At 37.1% G+C, this 16722-nt stretch overlaps 1 protein-coding gene across 1 annotated transcript in view; it reads right to left on the bottom strand.

Moving 5' to 3' along the window:
• vstm2a (V-set and transmembrane domain containing 2A) overlaps positions 1 to 16722 on the bottom strand; it is a 219827-nt gene that overhangs the window by 180734 nt on the left and 22371 nt on the right. Inside the window, exons 2-3 of the mRNA XM_087308582.1 lie at positions 14107 to 14151; positions 13815 to 13872 (exon numbers count right to left, since the gene is read on the bottom strand). The gene's annotated coding sequence lies outside the window, so the exon portion shown is untranslated. The remainder of the gene's footprint in view (positions 1 to 13814; positions 13873 to 14106; positions 14152 to 16722) is intronic.

The raw sequence follows: 16722 nt of genomic DNA, 5'->3' as shown, positions 1-16722 counted from the left end.
ATGGATAGACAGACAGATAAACAGATAGAGAGACAGATGGATGGGCAGATGGTTAACAAATATATGGATGGATGGATGTATAGATGTATGGATGGAGAGACGGATGGATGGAGGAATGGATGGAATCTTCCTCTCCTAATCTTATCAGTTTGTTATTTCGCTCTTCACCCCTCTACAAGAGGAAACGCCACTTTAAATCATCAATATCTGTAATCTGAGCTGAGTTTCCAACACTCACTGTAATTAGCATAATTTTGGCAATTTGTCCATCTGTGGATGTGTGATTTTCACTCAAATACAGTCCTGGAGAGTCAAACCTGTCAACCTTTCAGCAGGTCGACCATCATTCCCACCCACCACACTGGCAAAATGCTGCAATTTATCTGACGATGGCCAAAACCAACTTAAGAGAAGTCGTGACCCTGCTGAAACTCACCGATGGGTTTAAATGGAATTATGAGGCATCATATCTGATAAAGCACTTACACACTTACGGTCATGTGGGTGTTTGAGCTGGAGCGGGTCATGAATTTAACATGCATTTGGCCTGGAAGGCGGTTTTTTATTGTGGAAATGGTGGTGCTGCTACTTTAAAAAGCGCTTATATAACTTACACATAAACCCACAGCCAATTCCAAAGGGCCTGATCAGATGTGAACTGTGATGTGCTACTCAGACGCAGTTTCTGGAGCTCCATCACAGCCGTAATTTCAGTTTGTTTATGCTGAAATCTTTTCCCCCCCTTACATTTTTAACTTGGCTCTCAAAGTGGATGAAATGCAAGCAGGTCATTTGAATTCAAACCTCATTACGTCCTGGAACATACAGATAGAGAAGTCCAATTTGCATTTAGATTGTTTCAGCACAAGTAAATTAATCATTAAACTTTTTCCCCTTCCTTCATTCCTTCCTTCCTTCCTTTCCCTTTTGTGCATATATGCATGTGTATACAGGCACAGGAAGTCAAATATAGACTGTAATTGTGATGTCATTGTTGCATATGCACAGAATAAACAAGAAAGCCTCTTCAGGAGATAAACATGATCACTTGAAGGGGTTATTCTCTTTAACTCAGCTGGACCTTTTGATATTATAAAATATGTCTCTCCTCAGTCTCGTAAAGCTAGACTCTTAACCAAACATCAGAATGTAGAACCGCACAACATGCATAGTGTGCAACCCATCAAAGCCCACTCTGTATCCTTTAATATGACCATTTCTACATTATAATCAAATCATTGCTTAAAGTGGACCAATTCCCCTCTTTTCAAGATGCAAAATCCGTCTCTGATGTGTCTAGAGTGTTTCAAAACAAAATCACGCATACATAATGTTCCCGAACTCTCTGAAACTCACCCTTTTAAGCTTTAATCCTAACTGGGGTGTTTTGGTGTCTGTCGCTTTAAATGCAAATGAGACTTTTCAGAAAAGGGCGGAGCTACAGATGCCTAAAATCGACTGGATTGGATGGATGGATGGATATTAAAACGACAGATGGATAGAATGACAGACAGATAGACAGCAGACAGAAATAGACAGACAGACAGACGGATGGACAGACGGATGATGGAGCAACAGACAGACAGAAAGACGGACGGATGGATGGATCGACAGACAGACAGAGAGATAGACAGATGGATGGATTGATGGAGCGTCAGAGACACAGACAGACAGACGGACTGACGAACGAATGGAGCAACAGACAGACACACAGACAGACAGACGGACGGATGGAGCTGCAAAGAGACAGATGGACGGATGGAGCGACAGACAGACAGACAGACAGACAGACAGACAGACAGACAGACAGACAGACAGACAGACAGACAGACAGACAGACAGACAGACAGACAGACAGATAGATAGATAGATAGATAGATAGATAGATAGATAGATAGAATGATGGATGGATGGATGGATGGATGGATGGATGGATGGATGGATATTAGCATTCAATATATCCAGGTGCATATGAACGGTGATGAACACAGCATTCACAGCTCAGCTGTTCTCAGTCTGTTCTGTTTTACTTCTTTAGCTCAGATTAAAGAAACAATCTGAAGAAACGTCTCAGTCGATGAACAGCCTCATCCAAGATTAAACACACATCGCAAACGTGAAAACTCAAAGTGTTCAGCAGTCACTCTCAATCAATCCAGCAAAACACCACACAATCAGAAACATTACGACTAGAAAAGCTTAATCAAGATGGAAAACAGCAGAGCGTTTCCATCCGCAGATAACAGAGAGATAACAGAGTGATGATAACAGCAGAAATAAACGAGCAAAAATAAGAAAATGAATAACAAAACATGCAAAAAAGCTAATAAAAGCCCCTCTGCAATAAAAGCCCGTCACACATGAATGCACCTCATTCAGGATAATCTCCACACATGCATTCATGACTGAGTCAAAAATAATAATTAGCCAGCCCAGACAACGGTGAAACTACACGACAATTCAGCTAAACTCAGTTTGAAATCAAAGTGTTTGTTGTAAAGTTAAAAAAAAAATCATTTCTAAAAGCTCCAACCTGGAAGACAAGCAGCATAATAACCCTGCGAGAAAGAAAACACGACAGGACTCAGTGCACAAAGGCTTTTGTGTTGTTTTATCGCCTAATTAGACACATAACGTATAGGCCGTCTATGATTTGATGGAGGTTTAATGCATTTTAGTGTCAGCAGGCATTAATCACGCCTTTGACAATCAGCTGATGCCTTTAAAATGATGTAAGACACACAAACACTGCCATTAAGGAAGCACGCATCCACTGCTTGATGAATCGGCGTGTCCGTTTCTGAAGTTTGGAAACAGGTGGCTTGTGGGTAATAGTTTTCCTCGCTGATTGACAGATACTGTAGATGAAATGTGTTGCAGGATGTTGCATCATATGGCGAGTAATAGACGGCTTGATCATTCTGAGCACAGACATTTATGTGCTTTGTTTTATTTTGAGAGAGAGAGATGAGAGTGCATGATGATGCTGAACGATAAACTCATTAACATTGGCTTCCTACTTATGCTAATGTGGCAAATGACATGCCCATATATGGAAAAAAAAATATTGGCTTCCTCGCTATGCTATTGTGGAAAATGGAACGCCCATATATGGAAAGAAACCATTTTTGGCTTCCTTGCTATGCTAATGCAGCAAATGGCATGCCCATATATGGAAAAAAAAACAATATTGGCTTCCTTGTTATGCTATTATGGTAAATGGCATGCCCATATATGGAAATAAAAATATTGGCTTCCTCGCTATGCTATTGTGGAAAATGGAACGCCCATATATGGAAAGAAACCATTTTTGGCTTCCTTGCTATGCTAATGCAGCAAATGGCATGCCCATATATGGAAAAAAAAAAACAATATTGGCTTCCTTGTTATGCTATTATGGTAAATGGCATGCCCATTTATGGAAAGAAAACAATATTGGCTTCCTTGCTATGCTAATGCAGCAAATGGCATGCCCATATATGGAAAGAAAACAATATTAGCTTCCTTGCTAAGCTAATACAATAAATGGCATTCCCATATATGGAACTGTAACAATACTGGCTTCCTCCCTATGCTAATTTGGCAAATGACATGCCCATATATGGAAAGGAATTAATTAACTGGAAGCTGTGCTTTACAAACATCTCCTGCAGCAAAAATAAAAATAAATAAATAAATAAATAATGCTGATTTAGTTTTGATCATATGCTTTCCTGTATCTAGCCATTTTAAAGAGCTTTCTTTAATTATATGTTACTGATGGTCAAATGTATACCTGCTACCTGATAGGTGCATTCATTCATTGAATTTTTAACATGCATGTTTAATTATTTACATTCAATAATTAAATAATCTTATAATGAATGTAAATAATTACATCATGCTTGACTAAATCAATTAGACAATCTTTAATACAATTTTTAAATAAATATACAACATTATATACTATTATATCACACATTGTATAATTTGCTGATGCTTAATAAATGATTTATACTGTGCCGTTATTATAAAGAGTTACTCAAATGTCTCTATCGTCCCCCAGTAAAAGTAATCCCCCCTGAACACTTCTATATTCTGTGACATGAATTGTAGTCTCCAGTGCTCTTGCTGCTGGAGAAAAGAGAAACACACACTGATGATGTCTGATTCACAGGCTGTCAGCTCTGAGTGTGTCTCCATCTGTAGCACTTCACTGACGCTGCCGTATAAATCAATGCTGCACTTAAGGAGATCAATAGCATTTGATTGAAGACGACAATCCGGAACCGTGAAGTTTTTTGGGTTCACCCTCAGTGCACAGTCCACACACACACACACACACATATCAAGACTGAAGACTATAGTCATGGGCCGGTATAAGATTCTGGCGGTATGATAATCTTGGATAAAAATATGACAGTATTGTGATTCCTGCTCTAAAATCTGCTCTTTTTTCCCTTATTGAACACATATTTTATTTTAAGTAACATTTGATAACGTTTGATTAAATTCAGCACGTATAAACTGTCTGCAACCCCTAACCTTAATAAAACTGTAAATTCAATGAATGATTTCTTTCAGTGCACAGTTGTAAACACTAAGGATTTTTTTCTAATGTCCAGAGGAAAAGATTTTGACTTGTCCAATTAAGTTAATTTGGCTAATTCTTATTCATTCGTTTTCTTCTGCTTTTCGGGGGCCGGATCGCAGGGGGAGGAAGACACTTCCTCTGGGGGGATCCCGAGGCAATCCCAAACCAGCTGAGAGACATAGTCCCTCCAGGAGGCATCCAAAAACAGATGCCCGAGCCACCTCAGCTGACTTCTCTGGATGTGGAGGAGCAGCGGCTCTACTCCAAGCTCCTCTCGAGTGACAGAGCTCCTCACACTGTCTATAAGGGTGCGCCCTGCCACCCTGCAAAGGAAACTAATTTCGGCTGATTGTCTCTGAAATCTTGTCCTGTCAGTCATGACTTAAAGCTCATGACCATAGGTGAGAGCAGGAACGTAGATTTACCAGTAAATCGAGAGCTTTGCCCTTCGGCTTAGCTCCTTCTTTACCACAACAGACCGGTACATCAAGCGCATTACTGCTGCCACTGCACCAATCCGCCTGTCAACCTCACGGTCCATCCTTTCCTCACTCGTGAACAAAACCACAAGATACTTGAACTCCTTCACTTGAGGTAAGGACTTTCCCACCAACCTGAAGATGGCAAACCACCTTATTCAGGTGGAGCACCATGGCCTCGGACTTGAAGGTGTTGATTCTTAACTCAGCCGCGTCACACTTAGCAGCAAACTGCCCCAAGCGAGCGCCTAGTGCCCAGGTTTCATCCAATAGAATGTGGCTGGGCTCAGCCCGAAGGAGCAACGTAGGCCCACCACCTGCAGGGGGAGCTGTGAGGGATTGGTTCATTGTGGAACAGGTGGTGGTCGAAGTTTAGTACCACGACATACCGATCATCAGCCACAGAGACTGGCTCTTGGGTTAATTCTAAGTCACATATTAAATAATGAGTCCAATAAGGTAAACTCTAAGTTATATTCATATACCTTTTACAGCATTACTTTTCAAAAAATAAAGAGAGACACGTTTTACTATAATAACTATAAAACGTTTAACTATAACTATAATAAACTTAAATTATGCCCAACAGTGGGCCCAGGTCAACAGTCTGCCCTTACACATTACTGTAAGATAACTACACCGAAATGCTAAATATGGTAAAATAGAGTTATTAAGTGTGTATTATGTTAATTGAGATGGATTGTCAGTAAGTGGATGTGATTGGGTATCTTTACATAAACAAAGGAAAATTAAGACTTTATGATTTAGGACCTACAACACAATATTTCAGTGAATTTAGGACTTGTTAAGACCTACAATTGTGTTTTTTTAAAATGTAAGATTTGTTATAATAATTTTAAATACATATATTTAACCGTAATTAGTGTATATTTAATCCACAGGACAACTCAGGAGAAAAGTGAGTTACTCTGGTGGCATATAGTAAACCTGCTCCTTCTAGCTAAAATAAACCTCTTCAGCACTTCACTTGAAATGATTGAACCAGGCATCTGCTCATGTTTTTTGACAATAAAGTATGATTATTTATTGTTTCAGAGTGTGTGTTTGTGTGTGAGAGAGCATCAGACACTGAAAAGAGCTGCTGAAGCATCAAAGCAGAACTCATTAATATTCATGACCCTTCCAAATATGGTCAAATACAACCACTTCCTATTACAGCCAATTCCTCAGGTTCTAAAAGGACCTGTAAACCTTTTCTGTAGACCTTTCTGCATCTACCCAAGCCACATGCCTCCTATTTAGATATCAGAAAACAATTAACACACAACCTGAATCATTATAAAACAACACTGCACATGTGAGAGTAATAAGAAACATCAGAACTGCCCTAAAGAGAATGCAAACGACTGTAAAGGGACAGAAGTATCACCAATGGACAAAGTACAAGCTGAAGGCATGCCAATGTCATATATGAGATTCAGTGTGATTTACTTTGAAATCTTTAACATTAAGATTAGAGTCAATAATTGAAAACTGCCCCCTCTGGACAGGTAGAGCTACTGCACTCTGCATAGGCTTACAGCTGGTTTTCATTTGCACATTTTATCATAAGCTCTTCCTTATTCTTAGTTTGTTAAATAATAGTTTCAGTCAGTCGTAATGCCAGTTTACTTATCCCGCTATGACATCATTACACAGATTTTAATATGCCTCAACGAGCACAGATGAGTTTCCCTACTGGAATAAGAAGTCTCAACAGCTTAGCGGAGCCTGTAAAAACTATTCTAAATGGCAGGAAAGAGTCGCCTTGGGAGGCAATTAAAACTAAGTGGGATGAGGTTTATATCTGTTTTATGTGGGACATTTTAATTATCGTTAACAAATGACGACTTGCACACAATCCTCTTTAAAAATCACGGTGCGCTTCACGCTCTCGTACACACACACGTACTATACTGTACTGTAGTCCGTCTTCAGGAGACAGGATATAATGTTCAGAGGACATCAAAGTGTGGTCGTCTGTTTATTAAGACGACCTCGTCAAATCATCATCCACAGAGAGTTATCAGCTCGTTAGCGGATAAAATAAAGCTCCGCAGCTGCTCTACGACTGCCTTGTGTTTATGAGACCAACAGTGAAACTAAAACACAGCACACACCACTGCATCAACACAATCACGCTGAGACAGATGCTCTTATTGACGTCAATCAGGTTCATAAAGTACACAGCATACCGCATGTGTTACACTTCACATTAAAATCTATCCTAAAAATTCATCCATCCATCCATCTGTCATTCCATCTATCTATTCATCCATCCATCCATCCATCTATCTATCCATAAAATCCATCCATCCATAAAATTCATTCATCCATCCATTTATCCATCCATTTATCCATCCATCTATCTATCTATCTATCTATCTATCTATCTATCTATCTATCTATCTATCTATCTATCTATCTATCTATCTATCTATCCATCCATCCATCCATCCATCCATCCATCCATCTATCTATCTATCCATAAAATCCATCCATCCATCCATAAAATTCATTCATCTATCCATCTATCCATCCATCCATCCATCCATCCATCCATCCATCTATCTATCTATCTATCTATCTATCTATCTATCTATCTATCTATCTATCTATCTATCTATCTATCTATCTATCTATCATACCATCCATCCATCCATAAAATTCATTCATCCATCCATCCATCCATCCATACTTTTAGTTAGGTTCAACAGTTTAAATCAGCCCAGGGCTCGAATTTGAGTCTGTTTTGGTCACATATGCGCCCGAAATGTATTTATGCAACCTCAAAATATATTTGGGAGCATTTGTGCAAGTGCATAAAGTTGGTGCCATGCGACCGGTTTTCACTTCAAAATGTTCACTGCACACTTAGATTTAGGAGACATTAACGCAGTGTGCATCTTGGCACCTGAGACGCCAAACGCAGTGCTCAGGAATAGTTTACAACAGTTGTCATCTCATCTTGCTGCAGTAAACAAAGCCCGCAATGCTTACCCCACCTTTAAGCTCTTCTGATTGACCCACTGCTCTAGAGCTGAACATGAACGGATTGGTTAATATCAGCTGTCAATCACTCAGTCGATGCCATTCTTCAGATGACATGGAGAGCTACAACCGCTAACATGTAAAGAACTGAAGATGAGAGAATGAAAACAACACTGACAGATTTTGGTTTAGAAACCACCACTAAGAAAACACCTCAGTGATCATGTGCTGAATGTTAATCCAGCGTTTACACTTCTTGGAAGAGTGGATAAAAGACTTCTATTGGATTAAAGTACGCTATGAAAATGACTAAACCATAAAGCCGGTGTGATGGAGTTTGCAGGTTACAGCATTTGTCAAATCTACACATTTTAAGCGCGAGAGGTTCTGTTAATCCTTCATTTAATCGCCAGGATGCTGTCAGCTGTGCAGATCGCAGCTATATGTAAAATGTAACACCTCAGACACCATCGCAAAGGGCTTGCATTCACTAAGATTAAACTAATATTGCAGTTTATGAAAAAACTGTATTACTATTAAGATGATGCATGCAAATAATAAGCTAAATGTCAGTATTATCTGTGTTAAAATCTTAAAACTTGTCTTAACGGTGCTTATAATTAATGGGTGCGACTAAATTTTGGCAGGTTCTCCTAAATTTTTAAAGTTGGGAGCACCGGTGCTACCAAGGAAAGGGTTAATTTTGAGCCCTACAGCCTAAACCAGCCTTTAAGCTCAATAGTCAGTCACACTCACGTCAATCTAATAACCTGTGCCTGCATGGACTCATCAGTGGAACCGAGGGAAAAACTGTTATGATCCAGCAGTGCAATACCTAGTTCAACCACTGGGTGTCACACATACATACTGCACCTTTAATACCTGGCGACTAATTTTGATTAGTTTCATGATTAGTTCTCTAGCAGATAGCTCAGCCGGTGAGTGATGTGCAGGCTTCAGACTGTGCGGCTGGTGGAGTTTCTCTGTTTCTGTCAGCAGCAGGTCTCGTCTGAAACTATAGGAGGCTTTACTGGAGCATTTTGTTCAAACTTCAGAACTTGCATGTTCACATCAAAGACTCCAGCATTGTTGTATTGCGCTTTATGTTTCTAAATCAGTCCCTCCAGCAGAACAAGTCTGAAGTATCTGAAGCACCATGCAGTCTGTTTAACAACCCCACAGAGAATACGGACGCAGCTCTTCATTGCCAGATTCAAATGACTAATTTATAGGAAAAGGCTTGAAGCCCGATCAGGAAAAAAAAGACAGACAGGCGTTTAGGATACCACTGAACAGAAGCCAGACTTTAGACTTTGTAAAGTGCTTGAAGTGGCCAGCGGTCAGCGATTTGCACAGAAAGCAGTGAAACAACATGTCCTACAAATGAATAAACGTCAGCAGATTTGGGTAGAATCATGCACTAATGGTCACACTTTACTTGAGGGGTGTTGGTAAGACTGTCATTAAACCTCTATAATCACGATAAGACAATTATCCTGAATGTAAAGAGAACTGTTATTAAGGGTGTACTCAGACTAGGCTTTCCGCACCATCGAATGTTATCACTGGATTGATTGGGTGTTATCAGTGGTTATCAGCTGATATATATGGGCCAGTAGGGGCCTTCTGCGCCTATTGGTAGACTCAGAAGGCTGTTATCATTCATCCACCATTTGGTCTCGCTTTAAATGCAAATGAGATTGTGATCTTTTCAGAAGAGGGCGGAGCTACAAATGCCTGTGCATCATCATAGAGACTCTAATGGACAGACGGCTGCTTCTCACTCAGGGCTGTTTATGCTAATGAGGAAGAGATGGCCACTAGTGGGCGGGGCTTTCCTCCTCTAATGACACATACAAAGGGAGAATGTCAATCAAAGTGTTTCTGCAGACTGTTTTATTAAGTCTGATTATAACAAATACAATTAATTCATGTTGACCATTAGATTCTAGATATACTCACACACAACTGGGTTTAAACCCCTTATAAAAGTCATTTTTCCACAACAGGTGCCATTCAAAGGCACTTCTGTGTCCGCAGGATGATGATGATGATGGAGAAATGCTGTTATTTTGTATATGATAGCGTAGCAGAGAGTTTGTGCTCATTTGATATGCAAATCTGAAAGTTTGTTTAGTGTAAACTTCAGCATGTCGATGATTAGTGTACACCCTCATTAATCTGCATGCAAAGAGAACAGATGTTTACTGTAATGCATACGCTTCAGAAGTGCGATTCGTTTGTGTGCGTCTGACAGAAACATCAACACACTCGCAATTGTTTATACAGTTAATAATATATCACAAATTCCTCTCATTAAAGAGGGTCTGACTGTAATTACTGTGCATATTTATGGAGTTATGGCTAAAGCAATATATTTAGCATTTATTCTGTAAATACTTAGAAAGACTGGAAAGACTCTAACACACTTATTAACTAGTGACTAATTACCTGTCTATTATTAAATTATTGGCTGTTTATTAGTACTTACACAGCACATATTGCTGTATAATCATATTGTCCTTGCCTAATATCTAAACTCAACCTTGATGAATATTAATAAGCAGCTAATTAGGTGTTTACTAGTGGTTTGTTACAGCAAGAATTGTACCTTAAATTAAAGTGTGATCAATAATTAACAAGTTAATGCCTATTGTAAATAATTACTCATTTATTTTCCATCAGCTTAGTCCCTTATTTATCAGTGATCGCGAAACCATCACAAACAGCTGAAAACAGCTAGAACCCCACACAAACACTAAAAACAAGTCTAAATGTACTTACACGCTGTTGGTCTCGTTGCTAAAGTGCTTCTCCTATTATTATCATCATTATTTATATTTGTGTTATTATCATTACTATTATTATTATCACTCATATTTGTATTATTATTATCATCATCATTATTCATTTGTATTATTATTATCATCATCATCATCATTATTATTCATATTTGTATTATTATTATAATCATCATCATTATTTATATTTGTATTTTTATTATTATTATCATCATCATCATTATTCATATTTGTATTATTATTATTTATATTGTTATTGTTACTATTCATATTTATATAATTATTTTTGTTATACATTTTATTATTATTATTATTATTATTATCCATATTCATACTTGCATTATTATTATTCATATTTATATTTATATTATTGTTAAAATCATATTTTTATTATTATTTGAATTATTATTGTTTGTATTATTATTATTCGTATTATTATTATTATTACTGCTATTATTATTGATAATATTACTACTTTTCGTATTATTATTGCTATTATTTTTCATATAATTATTGTTATTATTATTGATAATATTACTATTTTTCATATTATTTTTCATATTATTATTGATATTATTATTATTATTATTATTATTACTGTTATTATTATTATTAAAAGTGCTTTATCTGATTGAATTATTTCTTTGTTTGGAACATGACTGATGCAAACCAAACTAAAATGTATGAGAAATTAATTCTACATTTGAATAAACAGCTTCTTGCAGAACTCTTTAAATGTGACTTCAATCTTACATGTACAGTATATTTGCATGGCTGTGAAACTACAGCAACATGTGCAGGATGAACTGAGAAAATATTCAGTCATTAAAAGCTGTCAGAAATATCACAACACAAGCATCTGTTAATCCAGGATGCGAAGTCACAGCCTCCAGGTGTGTGTGTATGTGTGTGTGTGTGTGGAATACCTGCTCTGTTTTCCTCTGTTCCCCAGATATCTGTCTATCTGTCCTCCATACCTGCTGTTTGTTTGTTTATTTGTTTGTTTGTTTATGAATATATAAGCAGATCCATAGCTCTGATCCATGCAGTGCACCACTTTGAACACTGACAGCCCGTAAAACTACTTCACACTACGTTAAAAACATTATATCATAACTATAACATATCATAACTACAACCTTAATATATTAAATAAAAAGTAATAAATTACTGAATAAATTCAGATTTACACATTTACTCAAGTAAATAAACAGAATTAATAATGGGCTAAAAATTTGCACAAATCATTTTAAATGATTCATTTCGATTTAGAAAATTTGTTCAACCGGTTCACTCAGAAGAGAAAGATTTGTTTGCGATTGTGATCACTAATACAGAAAGAAAACGCATTATTGGGAACAAATGTGTTAAAGTAATATTTTTAAGTATCTGCTCGGGTCCTATTTAATGCTGTCACCGAGCTGCTGTCATGTCCAGCCGTTGTTTTTTTCACGGGAGCAACAGCGAGGACTGACTGGAGGAGGACCGGCTTGATCTGGCCAATGGCAGCAGGATTACAGACTCTGACATGCCATACGGGTCAAACGCCAGCAGCGCAAAGTAAACAGATTTACTTCTAAAAGGCTTACAGTATGTATTAAACACATTTACAAAGACGAAAACGAAAGACATTTTTGCTATAATTTTAGTGAGTTGAAGTTAATCAGCACTTTGTTTTGTTCGTTTTCATTAGTTATATTATCCTTGGTGGGTTTCTATGCTTAGACCCCTAAAAATGAACCCAGCATTGGGTTTGACCATATTTGACAGAATGTTTTATACATGTTTGCTTGTGTGTGTTTTTGGCACGTCTTGATTGTCGTTCAGTCTCACATTAATACCACTGAGATCTTACAAACAGCCTGACGAGCTCCATTATTAAAAATCACACAGCTTGATTTCAAAAACATGAAATAACCCAAGCCAACATCCCTATCAGAGCTGCTGGATATATATATTTTGGCAGTTTCATAATATCAGGTAACTCCGGGTCAGCTAAATGAAATCTGGCTTTTCCCGAACGCTCTCTCTCTCTGTCTGTCTGTTTGTGGATGGTCCAGCAGATGCTCTATATAGGCCAGCATCCGCATCACGCTTTGCCCCTTTTGATGGAGGCGATTAGGGTCACGCTGCTGGCTGTGGTCTGAGAACAGCACATCTGACACCTTGGAGGCCTACAGATCCTGCGCTTTGAAGAAAACTGCAGAGACGTCTTCATTCCTCAACCACAGTGGCACTCGGCTCCAGAAACGGCTTCAAACCGGCTCATTAGCGCCTCAGTGTCCCGCAGGTGGAGCATCTTCAGAAAAAAACCCTCGCTTCAGTGCACTTCAGCAGGCCAGATCACTGATGCCCAAGACACACATGCCAAATAAAACGACCCAGACTCACGACAAACACCAACATAGACGCACTAGGAATACGTGCACAGGGCTACAACTCAGGCAAACTGCAAATGCCATACGTCTGGATGCATTTTGTGTGTAAAACGAACGCTACAGGCTGGTATTTGTTACAAAGTCATGCTCTTATGTCTACTCGCCACTAGATGTCATGTACTATCATTATAGACTCTCTCATGGACTATCATGATTCATAGAACTATACTTCCCATGCACCTTTGCACATTCACACCTGTAGCCAATCAGAGGGCTATTAATTTGTGACCCTAAAATCTTTCTGGACGGAGTACTGCATGGACATATAGACAGCTTACAAAGCCAGTTCCAAATCTCTGTGTTTGGATTTTGCACATTATTGGATCTACTTTTTGTCATATTGCCTTGGATTCAATTAGTACCTGGCTCAAACTTTAGCCTATATTTTAGATGCATCTTTAGCCTAGCCCTCTTGGAATGAAGTTTGTTTCTAAACTAATTTCGAGAGGATCACATGACCAAGGTTGGACCTGCATCACATGATTTACCAATCAGATGAATCCTAACACACTATAAATAACCAGTTTCTTACCTCAGTTGTCTTCGTCTTGAAGAATCCCCCCTTCCACCTCAGCTGCTCCTCCCTTTTCCTAAACAGGGCGGCACGGTGGTTTAGTGGTTAGCACTGTTGCCTCTCAGCAAGAATGTCACTAGTTTTTAGGAAACTGTAAAAATATGTGCTCTGGCTGCATTTTGTGTGCAAACTAATGCTACAGGGCAGTGTGATGCTGTCGACAACTTCTATTGATTTTCACGTTATCACTGACTGGTTACCCTCTGTATGGATGGCTTTACTGGTGTGGTCAGTTTGCTCGGTAGCTCACCTTGTACGGGGTCCAGCGAAGGATGTTTCAAGAAACCAGGAAAATCTACAAAAAATAAAATAAAAAACAGTGTGAATTGGTGGTAAAAGCATGAAGTTGCCGCCTTAATTGTATTTTTAAATGTATATAAAGCAACAGAGCTCCTCTATTGAAAAAAAGATGATGAAAAACTGCAAGTTCTGGAAGAGATCAAAGGTCAGCAAAGATTAGAGAAAGTATTTTATTGGGGAGTAAATCGATATTATAATGCATAACTTTCTAAAGTAACTCTCCCCAACACCACAGTTTGAAACACAAGTCATCTGTAGATTGATGACAGATCTTTTTGTAGATATTTTTTCCAAAGACAAATAAATAAATAAATAAATCGGGGATCACACGAGACCTTCTTGCTCAAAAATGTCCACAAGGGAAGATTAAGAGCTGCAGTATGAGGTATATTTGAGGGTTAAAAGCAGCTCGTGCTCAGTGTGAAAACATCCGTCCTGAAAGCCTTTGCTTGTCTGTTTTATGATCAGATCCTGAAGGTCTGCAGAGCTCCAGAGGTCACAGAAACTCACAGTAAAAGAAAAACTCTTAGCGAACGGCAGCTTCTTCTCTTTTAAACATGATATCTTTTTCATCGTATGCATTTCATTGTGTGTTTTGTTTTCGTTGTATGCGTTCGACTATGGCACTGCACAGCTAACAATAAAAACCAAGTAAAAGGAAACATCAATAAACATATGACATACAGGAATTAAAAGGCCAACGTTACTTAGAAAACTTCATTTTAAATTTATAAACAGAATGGAAATGGAATGGAAATGGAATTTTACAGTTGACATACACTAGACACAGTTGTCTTTAACCGCTCTGGGGCGCGATTGGGCAAGCGCACCTGGGCAAGTTCAGAGTAGACCCTTAGTTTTTTTTCAAATATGCATAAACAATAGAGGACATATATAATCTAATATAATATAATATAATATAATATAATATAATATAATATATATTGTATAATATAATTTAATATAATAAATTATGATATAATATAATATAATAAATTATAATATAATAAATGTAATATAATATAATATAATATAATATAACATAATATAACAATATAATATAATAAATTGTAATTTAATATAATATAATATATAGTATAATATAATATAATAAATTATAACATAATATAATATAATATAATCAATCAAATAAAATCAATTATAATGTAATATAAATTATAATATAATACATTTTAATATAATATAATATAATGCGAGAACATTTTATTCTTTTTGCATTATTATTATTTTTAGTTGCATGTATTTGTTGTGTACCTTTAAATCCAGAAGGTTAATAAGTTAATAAAGCAATAAAATGATAAACTTTGGAAAGAATCTTATATTACTGTATGCGTGAAAACTTTAGGACACACATCTGAATGTCTAAGTATAGAAATACATCATCTGAGAAACTCTTGTATATCAAATATGATTTCCTTATTAAATAAAATACTGCTACTGATTTATTTTTCCACCAGAGTAAATATTTAGATTTTTCTGTTATTTTCTTTAGCTCAAAGACACTCTAATAATGTTGAGTTTTTTTAATAAAACATCTACAGCTGAAATTGAACTGAATTTTCCTCATTTTGATCATCAGACTGATTGCATTGATGATCTGTGATCAAGTTTGTAATCATATGTGATTCTTTTTTATATTCTTTGCTGTATGCAAATTTACTAATATTGGACGTGTAATAATGTTTTTTTTATTTAAGGTTGCTTTTTTATAATCTAGCAGGCAGCAATAGATGAAAACGAGCCCCTGTAACACATGATTTTTTTACTTTATTAAAATAAGCAATTAAACCTGCTGCTTTTAAAATGGTTAGTTGAGTTTAATAAAGTACTTAAACCCATTGCCTTAAAATGTGGATATAAATGAAATGTGTATGATTATAAAAATTAAGTTAAATAAACTTAATACCAAGTTACAATGGATTTACTCACTTTTAGTAAAGTCTTGTCACATTTTTTTAAGTGAAATTTTTTAAAGGTGCTGTTTTTGACTCTGTCGCATCATAAAACACCCTCATATGTGTGCAGATATTTAGAATCATGCTCAGTGAACATTTTTGCTTATCTGAAAAACAATGCTAAAATCAGATACTCTGCTGTGAACATGTGCGTTACGTGCCAAAACCAATCTGGCAACCTGAGCTTGCGTGTATTTTGAACCAGGAGTGCAATACCTGGTTCAGCCACCGGGTGTCAAACTCATACCGCACGTTTTAATAAAGTAAATAAACATTCTTTACAGTGTGGCTAACTTTGGCATGTTTACAGTTTTTGTTTCCTGTTGATTAATGAGCACTGTCCCTGTTCAATAAATAAAGAATAAAAAAGAAATATTCTGCATTTGAAGATGCCGTGTTGTTTTCAGACATTTTAGTGATTCTGCTGCAAACGCACGCAACGCACATCAGACAGGAGCTTTCCTCAGTGTTCAGGCTCACTTTTAGTCTGATTTTAACTCTGAATGTTAATTCCAGCTCCCAGCAGACGCAGAAAAGCCTGTAAGTGCTGCTCTCAGATCAGTGAACAGGAGACTCACTCTGCTAAAAGC

The sequence above is a fragment of the Danio rerio genome, chromosome 24 (assembly GCF_052040795.2).
Source record: "Danio rerio strain M-AB ecotype USA chromosome 24, GRCz13ab, whole genome shotgun sequence".
Taxonomy (NCBI): domain Eukaryota; kingdom Metazoa; phylum Chordata; class Actinopteri; order Cypriniformes; family Danionidae; genus Danio; species Danio rerio.
This window is presented reverse-complemented; position numbering and strand designations above follow the sequence as displayed.